Source organism: Akebia trifoliata, chromosome 4 (assembly GCF_017979445.1).
Source record: "Akebia trifoliata isolate Shusen 1 chromosome 4, ASM1797944v1, whole genome shotgun sequence".
Classification (NCBI taxonomy): Eukaryota; Viridiplantae; Streptophyta; class Magnoliopsida; order Ranunculales; family Lardizabalaceae; genus Akebia; species Akebia trifoliata.
Genome location: NC_141378.1, coordinates 37071921 through 37091935, shown reverse-complemented (window position 1 = coordinate 37091935; position 20015 = coordinate 37071921).

The window sequence follows — 20015 nt, the reverse complement described above, 5'->3', positions numbered from 1 at the left end:
CGGATCCTTGAGGGTAAAGCTCTCCCCGAATTAAAAGGTTGTCAGGTCCTTGAGCACAAACTCTCACTAACGGTGTCAGATCCTTGAATTTTAGAGAATTTTCCCTGACTAAAAATTGCAAATGTGCAAGTGTGTGCACTGTGTGAAACTGAGTAAAACCTGAGCTTAAATTTAGCATAATCTGAGTATAAACTGAGCATAATTTGAATATAAACTGAGCATAATTTGAATATAATCTGGACATAGTTCCTGAGCATAGTTCCGAGAAAACCCTCGGCGGTATCTGAGCATAGTTCCGAGAAAACCCTCGGCGGTAACTGAGCATAGTTCCGAGAAAACCCTCGGCGGCATCTGAGCATAGTTCCGAGAAAACCCTCGGCGGTATCTGAGCATAATTCCGAGAAAACCCTCGACGGTATCTGAGCATAGTTCCGAGAAAACCCTCGGCGGTATCTGAGCATAGTTCCGAGAAAACCCTCGGCGGTATCTGAGCATAATCCAAGATAACCCTCGGCGGAGACTGAGCAAAATCCAAGATAACCCTTGGCGGAAACTGAGCAAAATCCAAGATAACCCATCCAAGATAACCCTTGGCGGAGACTGAGCAAAATCCAAGATAACCCTTGGCGGCAACTGAGCAAAATCCAAGATAACCCTTGGCGGAGACTGAGCAAAATCCAAGATAACCCTTGGCGGCAACTGAGAAAAATCCAAGATAACCCTTGGCGGCAACTGAGCAAAATCCAAGATAACCCTTGGCGGAAACTGAGCAAAATCCAAGATAACCCTTGGCGGCAACTGAGCAAAATCCAAGATAACCCTTGACGGAGACTGAGCAAAATCCAAGTTAACCCTTGGCGGAGACTGAGCAAAATCCAAGATAACCCTTGGCGGCAACTGAGCAAAATCCAAGATAACCCTTGGCGGAGACTGAGCAAAATCCGAGATAACCCTTGGCGGCAACTGAGCAAAATCCAAGATAACCCTTGGCGGAAACTGAGCAAAATCCAAGTTAACCCTTGGCGGCAACTGAGCAAAATCCAAGATAACCCTTGGCGGCAACTGAGCAAAATCCAAGATAACCCTTGGCGGAGACTGAGCAAAATCCAAGTTAACCCTTGGCGGAGACTGAGCAAAATCCAAGATAACCCTTGGCGGAAACTAAGCAAAATCCAAGATAACCCTTGGCGGCAACTGAGCAAAATTCAAGATAACCCTTGGCGGCAACTGAGCAAAATCCAAGTTAACCCTTGGCGGTAACTAAGCAAAATCCAAGATAACCCTTGGCGGAAACTGAGCAAAATCCAAGATAACCCTTGGCGGCAACTGAGCAAAATCTAAGATAACCCTTGGCGGAGACTGAACAAAATCCAAGATAACCCTTGGCGGAGACTGAGCAAAATTGGCAAAGGAATGAATGAATTTTGGAGAAAACTGATTAGAACGAATCGGAGAACAAATAAATCTGGAAGATAATGAATCTGGAAGAGAAATGATTGATTCCAAGAATGATTGAATCTGGAAAAGAATCTGGAGAACGAAAGAATGTTATATCTCCTATGTGAGATCCAATATGCTTTTGTTTGAACCTCAAGGATTTATCAAAAAGTTTTATGAATTTAAAACCTGAGTTTTTATTTCTTTTGAACCTCAAAAGTTTTTCGAAATAACTGTTATCAAGAGGGTAACCTTACTTTGGGGTTCCTATTATTTTTTAGGATTAACATTGCTCGAAGACAAAATGCCCCTAGTTTGACAATGACCATGGCCTTGAAAATAATTGAACACATCATAAAAAAAATGCCCCTAGTATAAGGGGGAAAAGTTACATTAAAAAAGAAAGAAAATGCCCTTTGTATGAAGGTTTGAAATAATTGATTACCACAAGCGCAATAAAGACTCAACTTTTAATTTTGATTAATTTTATTGGAGGTTTTGAGTCAGGCTCAAGAGTACAAAATTATTTCCTTCCGAGATTCATCATAGAATTCACTCTTATCTCCCTTGGTTCACTTGGGGGAGTAAACATTTTCAGATCGATCGTAGACAAGATACTTGTGATTTCTGAGTCTATGCCTGGTTTAAGTTAAGTATTGACTTTGATTATTCGGACTTCTGATGTTTCAGCTCGGATCGCTCTCAGCTTGGGATTTTCTTCTGTTTTTTTTCTTTATTGCTCTAACTTTTGCCTAGATCGCCTTTTCAGGTTTTCAATCTAGCGAGCTTGCTCTAGCTTTTGCCTAGATCGCCTTTTCAGGTTTTCGATCTAGCGAGCTTTTTTTTTCTTCTTGGCTCTGATTGTTGCCAAAGTTGTCCTTTCAGATTTTCAACTTTGCGAGCTTGCCTTAATTTTTGCCTAAGTCGCCCTTTTCGGGTTTTCAACTTAGCAGGTCTTTTCACTTATCTTTTTCTTCTCCTTTGAACTTCTAGAATTTACTGTCTGATCATGCTTTGCCACCCTCCTTGACTTTTCACACGGTACTTAGGAGGACTTTTATAGGTAGGCTTGGGACTGGGTAAAAAGAAAGGAATTTTGAGGCTCAAAAACCCAAATGCCCCTTGTGTGGCATTTCCTTTTCAATTGTTTTCTTTTTCCTTAAATTTTCTTCCCCATTTTGGATTTTTTTTTCTTTTGAATTTTTTTTTTGATTTTTTTTATTGTGTGGGGAACTAGATTTTTTATTTTGATGTGGTCGGGCCTGAAGTGACTTCTCAGGTTGCCTACGTACCCCAAAATTTTGGGATCAGACCAAAACGTAGTTCGAAGCTTCCCTCCCCTAGGTTAGGTGATCAGGCTGAGAAAGAAAAAAGGCATCATTCATTTTTTTTTTTGAAAAGGCTACAAAGGGTTGAGAAAGGATATGTTGAACAAGGTAACTGGGTAATATGAGGATTGATTCGGCCAAAGATGGCCTCCTTAAATGTAGTACCGCTTGATCTGGTCAAGGTTGGTTGGTTTTGGTAGTTCACCTCCATCATGATCTTGAAGTCTGACGACTTTTCCAGACAGTATTTCCTTAATGAATGAATTTCTCCAATTTAGACTTTCTCCTATAGTCGATGAGGAGTGTTCAATTTTCTTTGAAGTCTGATAGTTAAATCTTTGACTTGTAAATGATGAGCTTTGACCTTCTTGTCAAATGCACAGGTGACTCTTCTTAGATAAGCTTGCACGTGGTACAGGGCTTTAACTCGTTTTCTTCGATCAAGTTTAATTCTTCATACTGCTGACGAACCCAATCTGTTTCTAACAAATGATTTTCCAATAAGACCCTGAGAGACGGAATTTTCATTTCAACTGGCAAGATTGCTTCCATGCCATACACTAAAGAGTAGGGAGTAGCTCCAATAGAGGATCGAATTAGGGTTCGATATGTCCACAGCGTGAATGATAATTTTTCTGACCAATCTCGATGTTATTGACTCATTTTCCTGATGATAGTCTTGATACTCTTACTAACTGCTTCAACCGTTCCATTGATCTGAGGACGGTAGGAGGATGATTTGTGATTCCGGATCTTCAACTTTGAACACGGAGTAATGATTTAAGCTTTGAAGTACGACCCATTATCAGAGATTAGTTCAAAAGGTATCCCCATATCGATTGATAATATGTGATTTGCAACTCAAGATGTAGTAAGGATAGTGCTGATGTATTTTATAACATCTTTTTTGATTCCATCGATATAGACGAGTCAATATATAATCTGTGTTAGACAACACCCAAACTTGCACCTAACATATCCTCATAGGCCCACGTGAACAAGTCTTCGAAATTTCTAAGAAAATTCATTATCCCCTTGTGTTCTTCTGGAGATAAGATGGTTTCTATTTGAATCTCTTTAGGAATTTATTTCTGTTCCGAGGTCAATAACCTTTGCTTTCTTGAGCCCGACTCTTATCTTTCTTGTTCAGGAGAAAAATATATCCTTGAAGCTAGATTATTAGTTAATTCTTTAATGCGCTTGAGGTATTAAAAAATTTTCTTTATTCAATCAAATTCAGAAAGGACGACAGACACCTCTATAAACTCAATAAACTAACTCGACTCAATAGGAAAAGAGTAGACTCGATCTAAAGAAAATATGACATTGAAAAATTGGACTCGAGCTAACTCAAATAACTCATGAAAACTCAATACAACTACCCACAATGGGCTTGATTAGAACTGAGGACTGAGACATTGCTTACAACTAACAGGATTGAGGCACTATGATCTTCAAAGAACAACTGGATGATGTTGAGAAATTTGAGGTCATTTCTGACTGTTGACTTGATATTGACGTTTACTCTAACTGACCGGATTTACAACCCTAGATAGACGATGGACGATTGAGCTTAGATACAATGATAACCCTTAAACCTCTTTGAAGGTGAATTTAACCAATTTCAGTGTCACCCCCTTGATAACATTTTAAATGAACCCTGAGATTTTATTGAATTTGGTGCACCAATCTATTAAAAAATTCATCCATTCAATGATTATTCAGAAGAAAAATAATTATGTTGCACTCTTGAAAAATATTGGAAAATAATGTTTTTATTTCACAAATCTGATTATTTTTTGCAACATTTTTTGGTAGTTTTCCAAGGTCCATAAAAACTTTTCATGCAAAAATAGATCTTTTGCAAATTTTTTCTTTTTTTCTTTTCTTTTGGAAAATATTTTCTTCTGGAAAATATTTTTTTTTTAGAAAACATTTTTTTTCTAGAGAATAACACTTTTTCTAGAAAACACTTCTTTTGGAAAATATTTTATTCTGGAAAATAGGGTGTGAGCACCTCTATTTATAGATGTTTTTTAGGGTTGATTTGGATAGAGTTATTGTTTAATTAGAGATCTTTTACTTAGAGTTGTGTTTTAGTTTAACTTGTTTTAGGTAGAATTGTGTTTTAATTAGAATTGTTTTAGGTAGAATTGTGTTTTAATTCAAATTGTTTTAGGTAGAATTGTTTTTAAGTTAGAACTCTATTAGATAGAGTTATTATTTAATTAGATCTCTATTATGACTTTTAGTCTTATTTGATTGACTTTTAATGTTTTGACTTTAGTCTTAATTGATCGACTTTCAATATCTTGACTTCAGTCTTGCTTAATTGACTTTAATTTTGACTGTAGTCTCACTCGATTGACTTTAATACCTTGACTTCAGTCTTGTTTGATTTACTTTAAATTTTTGGAGAAGGCCCCTCCATTATTTCTTTAATTCTTTGGACCCCCAAATGGAGGGGTCCTTAAAGAAATATCCCACGAACTCTCAACAATTTTGCCTGAGAGTCCGATTAATCGATTTTTTTAGATTCAAATTTTTAAATTAATTTCATTAATGTTTCACTTTAATTATTTAATGTTTTATTTATTAATTTCGAATTTTTTAATTATGAAAATTGTGAAATTACCGTTTTGCCCCCGGAGAGGACTTTTCACGTTTTAAGTCAGTTTTTAATGTTTTAGGATGTTTTAGAATCGTTTTTTCGTAAGGAATTCAATGAGAATGTTGGTTTGTGTCATTTATGAAAATTTTTATGTGAAATGATTGTGAACTTTATGAGGGGCATTTTCGTAATTTTGTCAAATTCTGTTAAAATTGGTGAAATGATTTATTTGGTTCCGATTTGTCATTTTATGTGTTCGAATGGGTTTTCCTAAGCGTAACGTAGGCTCTAGGGTTGTTTTGAGGTTAGGGGTATTTTGATAATTTGGTAATTTTTAGTGATTTTTATCGTGATGTTTCTTTTTGGTCTGCAAGATGATGATTTCTATGTTTCTGAGGTCGTATTTTCCTAGCGTAGCGTGGTTTCTAATGTTTTGTCAATTTGAGATACCTCATCCGGATTTCTGAAACAAATCTGGTAACAAAGTAAAGCAATGGAATACACATCCATCATTGGGAATCATTGCAATCGGATTGACGAGTTGATTAATCAGGCGGATGCAAAAATGGGGTGTCTACAGATCCTATGACATGCGGGACTTCCACGGAGCTGGGCTTCAAGGTTTCAACAACGTGGGTGTAGGCCGGGGATTGGGATAGCACTGACACCCTTCCTACAAAGTGTATGCTAAGTCTTTACTAGGTTTCCAGAAGGAAACATCAAAAGTAGAGGCCGGTCATACTCCCTTATTACTAAAATGCCACTAAGCTAACAAGGATACCCTGGCACGGGGCTGACACGTACCCTAAGCTAATAGATATGCCCTGGTACGGGGGCTGACATGGCTTCATAACGAGCCTTACATGATATTACATGGGTGCTCCCGGGTAGCTCCGGGGCGAGCTTACACCTAACTCTAGGTGACAGATGATTTGGCCGTTACAGTCTCCCCCACCTATTCTGCAGACGTCCTCATCGCATTGACCTGGCAAACTCTTCAATCTGCTGCTTGAAAGGTTGTAGGTTCTCTGCACTCTCCTGTGTAGCTTCAAATTCTGGCCTATTCTGTGTGACGAAGTACTCCACGTGATGTTGCTGCTGTTGCTGGATGGAACTGCTGCTGAAATGGCATCTTCTAGAACTCTGTCGACAACACGCTCTGGCTGAAAAGCTGAATGAGAAGTGGTACGTGTTGGAATGCTGCGCGCGGGATCTCCTTGATCTGCTTGGTATGGCTTGAGACTTCTTGCATGGATGACAGAGTAGATGCTGTGTAACCTGTACGTCCTTGGACTGTGTCTCCTGTAGCCTGAAACAATAGTGTGAGAAGTTAAACACTGTTGGCCTGAAATAAGTTCAAAAGTACTCTTGTTGGAGGAAGAGTTCTTCTGAATGGTGGAATTGAACAAATTCGTCAAATTCTGATTATCGTACAGGTTACATAGCATCTACTCTGTCATCCATGCAAGAAGTCTCAAGCCATACCAAGCAGATCAAGGAGATCCCGCGCGCAGCATTCCAACACGTACCACTTCTCATTCAGCTTTTCAGCCAGAGCGTGTTGTCGACAAAGTTCTCGAAGACGTCATTTCAGCAGTAGTTCCATCCAGCAACAGCAGCAGCAGCACGTGGAGTACTTCGTCACACAGGACAGGCCAGAATTTGAAGCTACAGAGGAGAGTGCAGAGAACCTACAACCTTTCAAGTAGCAGATTGAAGAGTTTGCCAGGTCAATGCGACGAGGATGTCTGCAGAATAGGTGGGGGAGACTGTAACGGCCAAATCATCTGTCACCTAGAGTTAGGTGTAAGCCCTTTTCGACAATCTGCTTCATGAATGTGAGGGATTAATCAAAAAAACCTGATGTACTATTTCAGCAGATCATAAGCGAGCCTGCTTGTTGCTAGCCTTGCAATCATTCATCAACTTCAAGGCGAGTTCGAAAGCTTGACAATTTACTTTGGAGAGCCCTTCTTGGACTTAGCTCTTCCATAAATGATTAAAAAAAGTTTGAGTCTCGTTTCTCGGACTCGAACTTATTAGAGCCAAGCTTCTCGGACTAAGGTTTACATGAACTTAAACAATCCTGTTAATTCATTCTATGATTCAAAAAAAAAGTTAGAGTCTCGTTTTTCAAACTGGAACTTACTAAGCCACGTTTCTCGGACTTAGATTTATAGGAACTTAAACAATCCTATTAACTCATTCTATGATTAAAAAAAAATTGGAGTCTCGTTTCTCGGACTCGAACTTACTAAGCCACGTTTCTCGGGCTTAGATTTATAGGAACTTAAACAATCCTATTAATTCATTCAAAAAAAAAATTGGAGTCTCGTTTATCGGACTCGAATTAGTTAAAGACTCGGTATTGTCGAGTTCAAAGTTTGAAAGATTGGGCCTTTATTGGTTTATCATGCATTTGTATTCATAATTAGCATTGGGCTTCACTGGACTTTTAAGCTTTTATAAGATTTTGTTTTTATCATGTGATCAAGAATAAAAACTTTGAAATCACAATTATTCTAAAAAATGCCCCTAGTTTCAAGGTTGGCTTACAACTGAAACTTGACTATGAAACTGATGAAATGGATTACACTTGAAAAATATGAACGTGTAACTATGGATTTTGATATATGAGAGATAGAAGAATCGGTATTCCTTTAAATTTTCAAGACTCTTAAGATTATCATATGAGCAATAAGGGATTGATCATTTTCTTTCGAATTTCTTTTGAAAAATGCTTGAGTTGGATAGAAGATCTCTCTTCAAAGTGGTCGATGGTTCTACATTTTCCTTTGGCAAACACTTGAACAAGTAAATATACTCCTAAATATTCTATAATGTTCAAAATAGCTTCTAAGTTTCTTCAACTTCAACATTATTTTCATCGAATGTTGTGGCTTGAATGGTTCTGCATTTCTTAGTTTCTACACAAGCTTCCTTTTGAACTTTTCTTTTTGATAAGACATTTCCTCTAATTTGATGATGCCATAATTTTTGCCTAAATCGCGTCTTGAGGTTTTTAATCTAGCGGACTTTATTTTTCTTATTCTAAAAATGCCTTGATTTTTGCCTAGGTTGTCTTTTCAGGTTTTCAACCTAGCATGCTTTCTTTTTTATGGTTATGCCTTAACTTTTACCTAAGTCGTCTTTTCGGATTTTCGACTTAGCGGACTTCTCTTTTTTTCTCGATGATCTTGAATATTCAACTCGACAACTTCTTGGTTCCCTACACCTTAATCGAGTCAATTAGCATTCAGGAGGACTTAATAGGTGGGCTTAGGACATGGTTTAGAAAGAAAGGGTAAAAGGCTCGACTTTCCAAAATGCCCTTAATTTAATATTATCTTTTTTTGTCATTCTTTTCTGTAAATTCTTTTGACTCTTTTTTTCTAATGCCCCTAGTTGGGCATTCTTTTCTTTTTTTGTCAATTTTTTCTCTTAGTTTGGCATTCTTTTTTTTTGAATCTTTCAATAGGGATTTTCCTTTTGGATGACACTTTTCTTAAGAGAATAAATTTTTTTTGCGTGATCGGGCCTGAAGTAACTTCTCAGGTTGGTTACGTACCCCAAATATTTCTTTTTCTTTTGGGATCAGGTCAAAATGTAGTTCATACTAAGATTCCCTCCAAAGGTTGGTTGGTGTTGTTTAGAAAAAGATGCTATTGATTTTTTTTTAAAAGGCTACGAGGGACTAAAGAAAGTTATCTTTTTTTTTTTGGTAAGACAGGGAAATGGTTCTACCAAATGAGGCCTCCTTTGATAAATGCTGCTCGACTTGGTCAAAGTTTCAGGAATTCGATATTTAAATTTCTCTATCGAATAAAGTCTTCTTTTGAGAATGAATATTCTTCAGTCTTCTTTTGTGAAATCGAGTATGATCAAGTTTTTTGACTATTCAACTCTTATAAAACTTCGAGAAAATCTGTTATTCTTTTATGAATGAAAACTCTTCTCTTTTGAGTGAAAAACATGGTAGATCCACTTGTAGGTATTAGCGTCTTTGTCGATGCTTTCAACTATATCATTTTTGACCGATAATCTTTGACTTTGAAATCACTCTTGACTTTATGTCTTGATCTATGTTTTTATGTAATCCATCCATATATCCTTATGAGACCATGCAAGAACATTGTTGAATTTCTCAAGTAAATTTACTATTATCTCATGTTCTCTTGAGGATAATGTATCACCAATTTGCACTTCTTGAGTGTACTCTTTAATTTCAATATTTATCAAATTTGATTAGTGAGCTTTAAGTCATTTCTCATGTTAGATTTTATATTCACATCATTATTGCACACATGATAATAAAAAAATTCTTTATTTATTAGAATAAAAAAGAACATAGACTGACAAACCTTACTAAAGCCCAAAAATAAAGATAACTAACTGAATTCAAATACTGATGCAATTGAAGCTAAAAAAAAACCTACGAAGACTTAAAAAGAAGACATCATTCTAAATGGAGGGACACAATTCTAGGGTCTATGCCACTTCTGTTATCTTCGATGGATGACTTGAACTTGCCTGCTTTTACTATCTCTTCATATTCCGATTCAAGCCTGTCATATGCGGGACAATCCGTTGCTTCAATAATTTCTCTGCTTTTTAGTTCTGTTACTGTCTTATGGTAGTTGAGCTCATTCTGGCATGGAGCAAATACACTGTTAAGACCAATTGGGTGAATGAAAGAAACTGGGTCAACTGATTCGGGTTTGGATATGGATATTAGGTTCAGAGTAAGAGTGGTAAGAGTGGGTATGGTAACTTTTCCTTACTCAATAAGGTCTTGGATAACATGTTGGAGAGTAATACACCTGTCAAGAACATGACCAGGCATCTGATGGAATTCACAGAATTGCCCATTATCCATGTTTGGGGGAAGAGGATTAGGCAAAGACTTAGGTTGTAAAGGTATCAACAATCCCCTTTTCATCAATTTTTGATAAGCAACACTAAGGGACATTCCAAGATTGGCAAACTGTCTCCTAGGCTTAACTTATGAAGGCTGAGTAGCTTGAGGAGATAGTGCAAAGGAGGTGTTGGTCACTTGTAAGGAATTGACATTAGGTTTGAAATGTTTGGATTTTGACTCAGACGGGTTACCAAAAAGTCCCGAAGAGTAGGCATCCTCAACTTGATTTTCAGCCTTAAGGAGGGATTGAAAAGTGGGAAGGTACTAAGGCATAATTTGGAGTGAGATTCCTAAGGATAATCTTGACTTGTTCCTTCTCTTAAGGTCGATCCCACAATTGAGCGACTTTAACTCTCCATCGAGCAATGAACTCAGTGAAAGTTTTCCCGGGTTTCTGTTTAGTAGTTTCTAGGTCTCTTCTTGTGAGTTCAATATCCATGTTGAATGAATATTGACCAATAAACTCTTTCATCAATTCATGCCATGTTCTTACCCGAGATGAGTCCAATGACATTAACCAGCGTAGGGTAGAACCTGTAAGGGTTCTTTGAAAAAGTTGAGCCATCTGTTCTTCACTCAGACTTGACATTGCATTATGCCGACATATACTTTTAAGTAAGTCCTAGGGCATCTAATACTGTCAAACTTCTCCATATCTGGCATTGTGAACTTCTCTGACAGACGAACCGTGGGAAACAAAGTTATTGCCTCTAATTCAAGAGTAAGATCGTCGGGGTCTTTAATATTCTTCAAAGCAGTTTCAACCTGAGTTATTCGATGAGCTAAGATAGGGTCAACAGGTAATTGATCATTTTCTTGGTTTTTCGATAAGGTTAAACACATCTTGAGGTTCTATAGTTTTATCTTTTCCCTTTTTAATTTTCAGGGATTCAATTTGTGTTTGGAGTGAAGCAATAATCTATACTTGAAAAGATTCTAAAATCTGACGGAGCGTAGCTTCATCCATGGTACTCGTTTCTGTTTGTGGTAAAGATTGACTACGTGGCAATGGTACTCTAGAAAGACGACTTTTTTTATGGACCCAAACTGGTAAAGATAGAGGTTTAGAACGTTTGGGACCAATTATCACCTGATTGAAAGTAAACAAAGATTAACCATTGACTCTAAAGGTTTGACTCTTAACCACATGATTAAAGTTTTGATATAGAATAGCACAAGTCCGATGGGAAATATAGAATTCAAATGCACTATAAGTCTACAGTGACCAAGAAAGTGAGAAAGGTTAGACGTGGGTCTACCCCTGATTGGGATTGTACCTTTGATCAGACAAATTAATTTGATCCTAAAATCGAATCTTTTTTATATAAAGTGGTCTGGATCTTTAAAAGTGAAAGCAATTAGTTCAATTGATTGTGATATTGACCAGTTTGATTCATTTGTCAATTGGGCCAACTGATTTAATTGGTTTAAATTGATCGATACATTTTACCGATTGGGTCGGGCCGATATTGTGGGTCTAGTTTGAATGGTCTAGATCGATTCACCCACTTACCTGTTGATTAGATTAAATAGAGCAACTCGGAAACACCCATAGTCAGTTCAGGTCGTGAACTATATGAAGGCTTCTAGAATCTAGGTTTATTACGTGCAATGCAATTTATTTGGCCACCCTTACCCAAGTACACCTATATACCTCTCGATTGTACTCAATTAGACGGTACGTGGTGACTTGGTTTGATATACCGTATAGGTGATAATCTAAAACTTCAACTCACTTCTCTGAAGCCAAAAGCAGTCAGTTTAATCCCCAGATTAGAGGTGGCGCGCGATGCTTGAGCAAAGACACTCTTAAATCGCCTCTTTTTTATAATAGACGTGGTTTATCCTCCTAGTACCGTAGTACATCAGAGTAGGATCTCGCTTAGGCACTGATTTTGATGAAGAAGTACAATTGATGTACTTATATTATCTTTGATATACCTATGGGTACGAGTCAAGAGTTGTAGCTTTAATAAATGGTTTGGCATTCCACGAGGGGACCGACCACGTACTAGTACTATGTTGGCAAACGGGACATGTGACTGTGCGGCTTATAATAGGTCAAAGGCTCAGGTCGTTCCAGCTTGGGTGCATCGATATACTTTTCAGAGTCACCTGATCAAACGGTACTGATGCCCCAGTTTGATATACCCTAAGATACGTGACTCGAGTTGTGATTTTCATTAATGACGTCGCATCTCCAAAGAAACCGGGTCATGCACTAGTGCCACGTTGGCTATATGGGACATGCAAGAGTGCAAAGGAATAAACGTGCCAGTGGTGTATGTAAAACATGGTGGGGTGTGCTCGGGACATTTTTCAAACAATAAGCCCATGGGCCTAATCATATCATAACAGTATGGGTATTTTAGGAATATTAATCAAGATAATACAAAAGCCCATCGCATCGAAATTAGAATCAAAGCAATCACATCATATATCAAGATCATGGCATGTTAGGTAGGCAATCAATCAAGGCAGTGTTAGAGAGAATGATGATCAATCAATCAAGATAACACAATATCAATCATTGAGATAAGCACAAAAAATCAAAAACAAAATTTTTTTTGAAAGGATTTACCTGGCAGACCTATTGATAAAAAAATTCCTTTACTTTATGAAGTTGGTCACCCAAAAAACCTAAGGTGAAAATCAAGATTGCCCAACTAACATAATAGGATTTCGCATTTTACTAAGGATCATTTCACCAATGTGGTCATCTCATCAGTAATCCAATTTCATGATCTTTATAAATTTGATGGAAGAAGTTTGGATCCAAAAATAAAATGAATAATTTTTTTTCTTTACACTTTTTTTTAAAACTCATGGAATTTCATCCTCTACAAGTCTATGACGATCATGCTTTTGGGGTGGCACATGACGAGCTTAACAACCTTAGTAAGAAAGAAATCTTACGAAATTTGTGAAGTTAGTTTTACTATTTGAGAATCACACTTTCTGTTAGAACACCCCTTAATTAGGAAAGTGATTTCTAATGGGACCCATGCAAATGATCAATTATTTTTTTACTACCCATATAAATTTTTGTTTGAGAAATAAACATTAATGACTTGAGGGTAAAAAAAAAAAAAAACTTTATAAAACATATGGGTCCCACCTCAAAGCTTGTTAAGTGCCAAACTTTAAAAGAAAAATTACTTTTTTAAAATCAAATGCAATACTAAGTCTAGCAACAAATATATATATATATATATATATATATATATATATATATATATTTTATTTTTTTTTTTCGAATTTTTTTTCTTGGAATCCTCTCCTTATCACGAACAACATTTAAAAAGGCAATTTTTTTTCTTAACGGGTCACACGCAAATAATTTATTTTCACAACTTGCCACCTATGCCTAGTAAAGCGCTAAAACAATTCATCCAAACTTTTAAAAAAAAAAAATCCATAACTCTCATCCCAACCACCATCATTCCGTCTTCAATTCATGTCAATTTGAATATTTCATTATTTAGGGTCACCAAAAAGTGACCCTTAATTGGATAAAAAAAATAAAAATATAATATCCAAAATCCAAATAAATGATCCACAATCAAGCCATAAAAAAATAAAAATAAATAAATAAATAAACAAATAAACAAATAAACAAATAAAATAAACCAAACTAAATAATAAAAAAAACTAGATCTATTTGGTAATGCATCAATATTTGGGATTTTTCAAGTTTGATCCTCAAATGTCCTTAGTAGAGTAGCCACTGAAAGCGCCATCGATTAGAGGTGTTTGCGGATCCGCATTCGATTTTTGAGGTTTGGGAGTCGCCACCTAGTTATTACGGTCTAGGAACCGAGCATTAACTCTAAATAGATAAAAATAACTAATTTATGAATAAAAACAAACTTTGGTCCGGGGATCACATTAAAGGATTGGAAGGTATTAGGCACCAACCCGGCCCGGTAAACGTCGGTCTCTACTATTTCTCAAAAAAAGATTATATTGCTAAAATACCTAAAATCAATAAATAAAAAAATAAGAAGTATACCTAGATGATCGCAATGATTTGTTCCCTCAGAGCTGGCGGAGAGACTCCTTGTATGAGATTCCTTACTTTGTTTTCCTCACTAGATCTGCTTCTGATCTACAAGTTGAGGTATCTAGATCTGAGTATTTTCTGTGTTTTTTATAAAGGTTTCTGGATATTTTTGAAAGGTTTCTAGGTGTTTTTTGAGTAAAAGCTAGGGTTTGGATGATAGATAAGGAGTTAGGCTTCAAAATTAGGGTTTGGAGAAGGCTATGGGGACTTTTTGACCTACTTTTTCTAGGGTTTATTTTGACCTACGAGATTGGGTTGTGGAGGCTCCTATTTTAGATCTTTTGGAAGAGTTGGTGTTTAATTAGGTTTCTTTTAGATAAGGTGAATTAGTGTTTTGACTTAAGTTTTATTTGATTGACTAGGTTTTTTTAGATTATGATTTTAATTCTTACGTACAATGAAAGAATATATTTTTGGTATTTGGAGAACCCCCCTTAATTATATTTTAATTCTTTAGGCCTCTAGATGGAGGGATTTTTTAATAAATATCAGGGTGCTCCACTTAAATAAGTGGGCAACCATCAACAATTTTGCTTGAGAGCTTGATTGATTGGTCTAAAATTTTTTAATTAGGATTTCACTTTACATTAATTAATTTTTTAATTATTAATTTCAAAATTTTAAATTGTTAAAATTGAAAAATTATCGTTTTGCCCTCCAAAGAGGACTTTTGTGTTGAGAAGTCATTTTTCAATATTTTACAATGTTTTGGAATTGGATTTTTGTAAGAAATTTGATGGGATTATCAGTTTGTGTCATTTATGAATTTTTTGGTATGCAATGATTGTGAATCCTATGAGGGTATTTTAGTAATTTTATCAAATTTGGTGGAAATTGGCGGAATGGTTTATTTAGTTTTACTTGGTTGTTTTATATGTTCAAAAGGGTTTTCCTAAGCGTAATGTGGGCTTTAAGGATGTTTTGATGTTAGGGGTATTTTGATAATTTGATCATTTTTTAGTGACTTTTTCTGTAAAACTTCTTTTTGTCTAAAGAATAATGATTTCTACGTTTTAAGGTCATATTTTCCTAGCGTAGAGTGGTTTCTAAAGTTTTGTTTACTTGAGATACTTCATCTGAATTTCTGAAATATATCTAGTAACAAAAACATTGGAATATTCATCCATCATTAGGAATCGTCACGATCGGATTGACAAGTTGATTAATTAGGCGAGTGCAAAAATGGGGTATCTACACCTACTTTCAATTTGTCTTAATGTCAGTCAACCACCTCATAGATTTTAACGTGTCAAAACTAATTGCATTCAATGATCCAGGGATCATGCACAAAAATTTCTCCCATTAGAAGCTTTGCTAAGAAGTTACAAGTTTTTGTTTTATTGTTACAAGAGTACATTTAGTAAGAAACAATTTCAACCCTTCAATGATTTCTCTACCCTCTCCTTTATTTCTTGATGCTTTTCTAAAAAAATCATTTCGAAGTGAGTCACCATTTTCCTATTTAAATCTCTAACAGTTCCATTAGGGGAGAGATCACTACTAACTATTCCATCAATGTCGAACTTAATCCAACGAACCGTAATTTTGTTCCAATGGGTTATTTTAAGTTATGGAATAGTGATCTATACAACATCAATTTTTATCCAAATCTGATGGATTAGGCTTGATTAGGGTATTGATCTCATGTATCTAAGAAAGGATCTTGAATTATCTTCTATCTTGAAATATCTCTGATTTTGGGTCAACTAGAATTCACATACATGAACCAAGGGACATTAGCCGTATAAGAGCTGTGTGATTCAATTTTTTAACTGCACTATTTTTTAATGAATCGCCAAATTTAAGTCATTTGGTTCGATCTATATTGAATGTCAAAAATGACACTAATTAAACTTTGCCCATGAAATAAAGTTACACTTAACAAATCAATGACATATAATCTCTTGCACACGAGTATCTACATACGAGGCTAAAATCATTCTTTTTCCTAAGTTCATCCACACAACAGGCATGTTACAACATAAAACCATTTTTATGGTACACTTTAAGCCCGTTTCACTTGATCTATTTTGGAAGGTCACTTCTCTTAATCTTTCATCGTTAGACCCTCGAGCTTCATAGTAATTGACATATCATTATTCTACTGCATATTCATCTATGATCATGAGGTTTGATTCTCTTATTGGATATTAATAATTTCCAAGATTAACTTAAAATAGACTAAATATTTATTAACTATTCATCATTTCATTTTCAATAGTTCACGCTCTATGTGACATCAAGTAGCCATGTCCATGATTATTAGATAATTTGTTTTTCTCACAATTGAATTGTTGAGCTTCTTAAGTTATGTTGCTATTGGTTACATATTATAATTTCTTTTATAATGTGTAGTAAAAAATGATGACTACAAAAGAGATTTCACAAGTTATAAAATCTTTTGACATTAACTACCAAATATTTCACACATTAGTTACATTTAATAATATTTTTAGGAAAGTTGGTTCTCTTGATCTCGCATCATTAGATCCTTGAGTTTCGTAATAAAAACATATGTCATGATTATACCACATATTCATCTACGATCGTGAGGTTTGATTTTCTTATTAGAAATTAACAATTTTTTAGATAGATTAGCTTAAAATACAGTAAATATTTATTAATTATTTGTGGCTTCATTTTCATTAGTTCATGCAACATGTGACATCGAGCCACAATGTTCGTAATTATTTGATGATCTTGATTTCTCACAATTGAATTGTTGAGCTTCTTAAGTTATATTGTTATTAGTTACGTGTAGGGGTGCAACTTGGTTCGGGTTTGAGCAAAATCAGAACCTAACCGACCAAGGTCGTTTCTACTATATTGGAACTAGAACTGAACCAACCCAAATCGACCTTAATTCGGTTTGGTTCGGTTCGGTTCGGTTCTATGGGTTGTTTGAGATCATGTAGAGCCATTTTGGACCAGAAAATCGAGAGAGACTCAGAAAGAATATTGATGCGAATGGAGAGAGGGGGATATGGGTTTTTAAATGAGAGCAAAGAGGGAAGAGGAAAAAGTGAATAAATAGCAGTTAGAGAGAAAGAGAGAACAGTACCTCAGAACGAGAGAGAGAGAGAGAGAGAGAGAGAGCGAGATGCAGCCCACAGTCGGTCGCTGGAGTTGAGTGCAAACCATAGCCGCACGCCTACACAGTCACACTGTTGCACAAAATGGCAAGAGACGAGAGAGAGAGAGAGAGAGAAAGGGGGGGGAGGGGTGACTGCCGGCAGTCAAAGGGAAGAGGCCGCAGCCGCACGTTTTTTTGCCAGAGACGAGAAAGAGAGATTAGAGAGAAAGGGGAACTGAAATGATGAAAGGGATGAGGGTTTAGGTTTTGTTAAAAAATAAAAATCAAATAAAAATTTAATATTTTATTTTATATTATCAGTGGTTCGGTTTTCGGTTTGATTCGGTTTTTTATATTACTTGAACCGAGAACCGAATCGAATTCATCGGTTCTCCATTTTTTAAACCCAAAACCGAACCGGTAACAATCTAAATCGAACCAAACCAATCCAAATTGCATGGTTTGGTTCAGTTCTTGGTTTGAATCGAATTAAATTGCACCCCTAGTTACGTGCTATAATTTCTTATGTAATATATACTAAAAAAATTAATGACTACAAGAAAGATTTGAAAACTTATAAAATATTTTCGCATTAACTACTAAATCTTTCACTCATCCACTAGATTTAACAATATTTTTTGGATGTTCACTTTTCTTGATCTTGCATCATTAGATCCTCAAGCTTCGTAATTGTAAGCACCCAAATTTGAACGGGCCCTCACTCGAAAGGGCCCAAAAATAATAATTTTCAATAAATTTGGCCAATGGGCCTCGATGGCCCGAATCATTGAAATATTGCATTTTCAAAGCTTCTAACACCTCTCGATGGGTTAGTAGGTCCACCAAAAGGATTCGGAAAGCTCGACATGCTCCGCTCCATTCAAAATACCGACTTTCCAACAAAATAGGCCAACGGGCCTCAGAGGCCCAAAAAGTTAAAATGTGGCAATTCAATTGAATCGAGGCCCCTAAGACCTCCCAATGGTCTAGGGGACCTACGAAAAAGGTTGTGACCCGTCCTATACATGTTCAACATCACCGCTCCGCCTTTATATTCAAGAATAATCGAACGATAGATGAAATCCTTCAACGGGCCCAAAAAGCCCGATATGCCAACACGTGGCATTTTTTATCAAATCAATAATCACAAAAATCTCAAAAAAATAAAAATAAATAAAAATGTGAGACTTGGGACACCTATCCTTCATCTACCTTCCACCGCTCCATCTCCGAATCCGCGAACACCTTAAACCCATTCAAAACCCATAAACCATTAACCCTCTCCTAAATTAATTCCCCACCTTACACCCTAACCTAAAATCAACCACATATCACCTAAACTCTAAAATAAACCATCCTCAAAAATCCAAGCCACAAACAAACCTTAACCAAACCAAAATAGCCTACAACCCTCTAAAAAGCCCAAACTCAATATATCAAAAATTCACAAACCACTATCCATACCCAATCCATTATCCAACCCACCACCCTAACCCAATATCCATTACCCACATCAACCAATCACCTTCTCAAACATCAAAAGATGACACATGTCATCACCACCCTTCACCTCCCTCATCTAATCACCTACCCCCATCACCATTCTCTAAACAACTCATCTAACCTACCTCACATCTTTCCTAAATCACCTCAACCCATACCCTACCCTAACCTAACATATCCCCATTCTCTAACATCATCAACCACCCACACCTCAACCCATACCCTAATCCATCATCATTCTTTAACATCATCAACCACCCACATCACAACCCATATCTCTTACATATCAACCCATCACTTTCCCTTAAAACACTCCAATAAAATCACCTCAACCCATACTCCCATCATCATCAACTAACCAACCCATACTCTTCTCTCTAATCAAACAACCACCATCAACCAATCAACCAATCTCATCACCTCACCCTCTCATCATATGCCACATGTTTTCATCCTATTAATCCTCTCAAAAACCAATCTACCAACCTCTTACACTACCCATCCCCCAAAATCTAATACCTTACCTCTTCCATCAATCCAACACTCAATCAAATACCTAACACCTTACACCCCCATTCTCTCCATCAACCATCACTCATCTCATCTCACAAAATACTCTACCCAAACGGATTTGGGTAGGATCCAACCCATTTGGATCTAAACCTCACCCATTTTTACTCATTACACATTTACCCTCCATTCCATTTTAAATTTCACACATTTCACCCCTAAAACCTATGTCATTATCCATCCTTCCAACCTATAACCTCATTATACCCCCAAACATCCTCCCAACACCTATAAATACCCCTCCCCTCTTTCCAAAAATGATTACCAAGTCTCACCAAAAAAAGAAATAAAAAATCTACTTTCTCTCCTCATCTCTTCTCCAATCCCACACTAATCTCTCACAAAAAAAAAAAAAAAAAAATATATATATATATATATATATATATGGGAAATGTTCAGCACCCTAAGTTTTACCACACATTTTAACAACGTTTTTTGTCCTACATGGGTTAGAAGTTTTGGAATGAGCTGATTTTTGGTGAGGATGATCTCTATGATTAGAAGATCATCCT